The following is a 4823-nucleotide window of genomic DNA, read 5'->3' as shown; positions in this document are numbered from 1 at the left end:
GAACAAACTGGGGTAGAGTTTACATTCTCCTCAAGTTTCACATCATTATTATCTAATTTGGAGTCAGATTCTATAAGATCTATTACGATATGACTTAGTTGAAAGTTGATTTCAGGGAAGTCACTATCTGATAAGATCTCAGATTTTAGTTCCCTTTTAATGAACGATTCTAGAATGTCAAAATTTTGAATATCATGATTGATCTTGTTAAATATTGAATTTCTTTTTAGAAGAGTCAATTTGTTTTTCATTTCTAAGATTAATTTGTTGTAACTCCATAATCAAGATGGAGATTATGATTTTTTATGATAGAAAAATATTAGTTTTCGATTAATTTTATTATTTCTCCTAACATGTACTAGATATTTCTATTTATTTATTTGTGTACTATTATTTCTGAGAAATTGTACTCTAGACTGCTGAAGACTTCAAGAAAGAGTACAATAGGATTTCATATAATAAAGACTACGAATCTTCTTCTTTTTATTTTCTTGAGTATGAGATGAGAGTGTGATTGTAATTGGGTAACCGTACACACACACTAGGGGAGAGAGTTAAAACTTAAAATTTTAAAACTAATCATATTGTACGATATCTATATAGTATTGTATAATCTATCATAGCTTTTCCTCCAAAATTTAGTCAATAAAATCATGGTTTTTTCTTTTGAATTGTTCGTACTATACAATGTCAAGTCATATAAATGACTAATAGGGTATGACTTTGGGTTCATCCAAGATCGTACCAAATAAAGCTTGACTTGTTTAATTATTTATACTATATGATTTCAAGTTGTACAAATAACTAAAATAGTACAAAATTAGGTTCGTATTAGATCTTACCAAATGAACACATTATTTTTTGAACTGTTTTGTATAATATGATCTGTATTCGTATAGATGAGTAACAATGTATGAATTAAGGTTCGTACCAGATCATATCATACAAACACACTATTTTTAAACTATTCATACAATATGATCTTAATTCATCCGGACGACTGATAATGTATGAAATTAGGTTCATACAGGTTTGTACCTAGATTTTTGAACTGTTCGTACATATGATCCACAATTATACTGTATGATCTGAAGTTGTTTCACTTGTAATTTTTAGTTTTTAGATTGTTTTCTTTTGTTTCTTATATAAGAAGTCCTAAAAACTAACATTATGATCCTTTACTTAAAATTTTCCTTTGAGAGTAACATTTGGGACTTTGTTTGAGAGAGAGGTTGAGATTGGAGAGTGAGAGATCTAGTGAAAGAAAATTGTGAGGTATTCATAAGGTTACCAAAGTGAGGATCTCTTTATTCTTCTTCAAAATTCTTCCCAACTATTTTGCAGTCTCTTGAGGGAAGATCTTCAAGACTAGATCAAGTTTCTCTGTGTGATAACCCAGAATCTAATTTGGAAGAATAATTTATTTACTTTTTAATAAACAATAACCATAGCTATCTAAATATAATCAATCAAAATTAAAAAGCAAAATAGATTTTATAGTTCAAAACATTAATGTACATATCTGTATTCATTCTCAAAAATCATATACACTACTTATGACTATAACAAAAAGAAACAAAATATGAAGAATCCTGACCAGCTTCACACTCTTGCTTCTCTGCCCTGACATGAAATTATTTAACCATATATAATGAGCTTAAAAAGTCCAGCAAGTCGCCAAACTTACAACTGAATTCAAGGCATAGTAAAGGAGCTATATATATGTCAAAAGTTAAATCATAGAAGTAATATTCATATAATCTTTGAATTAGTGCAAAAAAAGTAAAATTTACATGCACTTGTAGTAAAATATATAACCAGTAAAATACTACACTACAAAAGCTAAACCAATAGAATTCAAATCATTCTCTTCCAAATGCATAAGTAATCAAGAAATAAAACTAACACCCAAATTGTTTAATATCTTACCAATGAAAGCTACTTGACCAGTCAAAAATAATAAAGTATCTAATTCATACACACCAGTTACTCTCTTAGGATTCACCCTATAAGAAGAACAATGGATGTTATTTGTTTCCATCTCCTCTATAAAGGAATAATCATCATCAAAAGGATTTGACATTAAAGATCCTCTCACTCCTACATTAGTTATAAACCTAAGGGATCCTATAAGGTCATTATAAAATGTCTAAATCACTAACCATTCAGGTAAAGCATGATGAGGGTACTTTTAAGCATCTCCCTGAATCTTTCCCATCTCTTATAAATTAACTCTCCATTAAATTGAGAAAATGAAATAATATCATTCCTAAGCTTAGTAGTTTTAGATGGTAGAAAATATTTTGCTAGGAACTTATGTGGAACTCATTTAAAGTGTTTACGAAGCTTATGAGAAAGGAATTTAACCACATTTTTGTTTTGTCCCTTACAAAATGGAAACAAATGAAGTCTAATAGCATTATTACTAACTCTAATATACTAGAATGCTTCAAAAATTTCTAATAAATTAACTAAGTTAGGTTGGGGTCCTCAACAGGAGTTCTCCCAAACTGAGAATTCTAAACCATTTGGATAACGATAGATTTTAGTTCAAAATCATTAGCTTGGATAGTAGGTTTATTGATACTATGATGAATTTCAATTTCTAAAGGATTGACATACTCCTTAAGAGATCTTGGATGATCTTGATCTAGATTTTGTTTGGCTATTCCTACCATTATAGTTTTTTTGGATCTTTAAATTTTTGTAAGGATCTTCTCTATTTCTAAATCAAACAACTAGGGATCCTTATGGAATCTACTACACATTCACCAAAAAAAAAAAATTGAAATGCAATAAAATAAACTAAAAATAAAAATTATAAGACCAAATAGTTACAGCTTCACAAAAGAATAAGGATAACTAAATAAGATGCAAATCAAGAAGGATTGAATTTTTCTATTTTTTTAACAATATTGAAATAATTGTGAAAGCGCAAACTACTTTCTCAACAATGGTGACAAAAACTTGATGGAGACTCTACTTTGTGTATGAGAGAGTTAATTCTTTACGAGTAGCTAAATTGTATGACAATAAAATTGCATGCCATTATAAATTCCACTGCTAAATATGTTGCAACCCATGACCCCGAGTTTGAGATTTTCATGGTGACAAATAATATCGTCTTAACTTCTATTCATTGAATATATTTTGATTTATATTATTGCCTATGAGTACTAACATTTAAGGAAGATCACAAATTACTTAGGACAACAGAAAGACTCAAGACCTTGTATAGTAGGAGTGTGAGTCTGAAATAATATAATTTTCTATTTATTTTATTTTTCTTTTCTTGAGTCCGGCCACAAACTGCATGTAAGTCTAAGTAACCATGCACACACACACAGGGGGAGAGGGTTTTAAAAGTAAAAATAAAGATTTTCTTTCTCTGTTGATCGTACTGTATGACTTTATATCATACTATACGATCTGATCTTTTAAAAAAAAAAATTATGAACAAATCATACTGTACGATGTATATTGTACTGTACAATGTGTTACTAAATCCAAAACCCTAGCCGCCGGATTTGATTAAGTAAGTTTTATCAGCCGTTCGTACTGTACGAAGTCATTTGTATGGTACGATTTATTTCAAATACTTACTTAAATAACCCATAATTAGTGGAATAAATCAAGGCTTAATCGCTGATTGGTCATTATACTGTACGAACAGGTTCGTACTATACGATGAATAGAGACAAGTTTTGATCGTCCCGGACATCGTCCAGGATGATATATTCTTTTTATCTTATTGTACTGTACGATGTATATCGTACCATACGATGAACAGAGGCCGATCTCTATCATCCCGAAAATCATCCTGGCTAATCCCTTGATTTGCTCTAATCATACTGTACGACAATGATCGTACCATACGATTTATAGAGACAACTTTTTGCTTGTCCCAGTTATCGTCCTGTACGAGCAGTATTGTTGAGGATCGCATCGTACGATTTATAATTGTACTGTACGATTATATTTGAACTGTTCGTACACCTTCGTACAAGGATGATGTATGGTATAGTACAATGTGAAATTGTACTATACGATAGTAACAGCTACTTTTAAATTTTAGGAATTTTGGAGCCCATTTTATGTGTCAAAATTGTTATGTTTTGAGAGTGAGAGACAGAAAGAGGGGAACATGATTAGAGAGGGAATGCTAGGGAGAGAGCTCTTGAGATGTTTTTTGGGTTTGAGAGAGGAAGGAGAGGGTGAGCTTGGTGATGGAGAAGTAGTGTAAGGGAGATCACACGGTTGCTCCGTTCTTGCTACATCTTGCTTCTCCTGTGGCCCGAGAAGAACTTGTGGAAGGCTCTCTGAAGGGGAGACTCTTCTACATTAGTGACCTCGAAGGTACTCTGCCTTCTCCAGGAGGGAGAAAAATGAGAAGGTACGTTGCCGTCGCCAGGAGGGTGAGAAAAGCGCTTGGCACTCCGCCACGCCGGGTTGGTGAAAGTGAGTCCTGTAAGGGCTTCTCCGCCTTGCCGAGGGGGGCAAAAGGAGAACTATAGTTTGTAGTGAAATCTCCGGAGTGGAGGACTCCGGGGAGTGGACGTAGGTCATGGTTTGACCGAACCACTATAAAATTCCGGTGTGCTTTTCCTTATCGCTTTTTTATTTTTGTTTGCCCTTTATTTTTCTTTATATTTGCTTGGTGATAATTGTGAAAGAAAAAAAAGGAATTCTTTGTTGCAAGGTAAGTTCAATTATTTGCTCTCACATTGGTTAAAGTTTTCTTGTTATAAATTTTAAAAACACAAAAATATTAGAACTCTTGCTTAGGATTTTAATTATTGCAACATATTTTCGCAATTCACCCC

The 4823-nt window shown here is 32.1% G+C and overlaps 1 non-coding gene across 1 annotated transcript; it reads left to right on the top strand.

Moving 5' to 3' along the window:
* Window positions 1–2172: 2172 nt before the first annotated feature.
* On the top strand, window positions 2173–2277 carry LOC114579072. Its single transcript, XR_003699938.1, has one exon. It is a non-coding gene; the product is annotated as a small nucleolar RNA R71 (small nucleolar RNA).
* Window positions 2278–4823: the final 2546 nt, after the last annotated feature.

Source organism: Dendrobium catenatum, unplaced genomic scaffold, assembly GCF_001605985.2.
Source record: "Dendrobium catenatum unplaced genomic scaffold, ASM160598v2 original_scaffold_273240, whole genome shotgun sequence".
Classification (NCBI taxonomy): domain Eukaryota; kingdom Viridiplantae; phylum Streptophyta; class Magnoliopsida; order Asparagales; family Orchidaceae; genus Dendrobium; species Dendrobium catenatum.
Note: the sequence above shows the minus strand (reverse complement) of the source record. Positions and strands in the feature narration are given on the sequence as shown.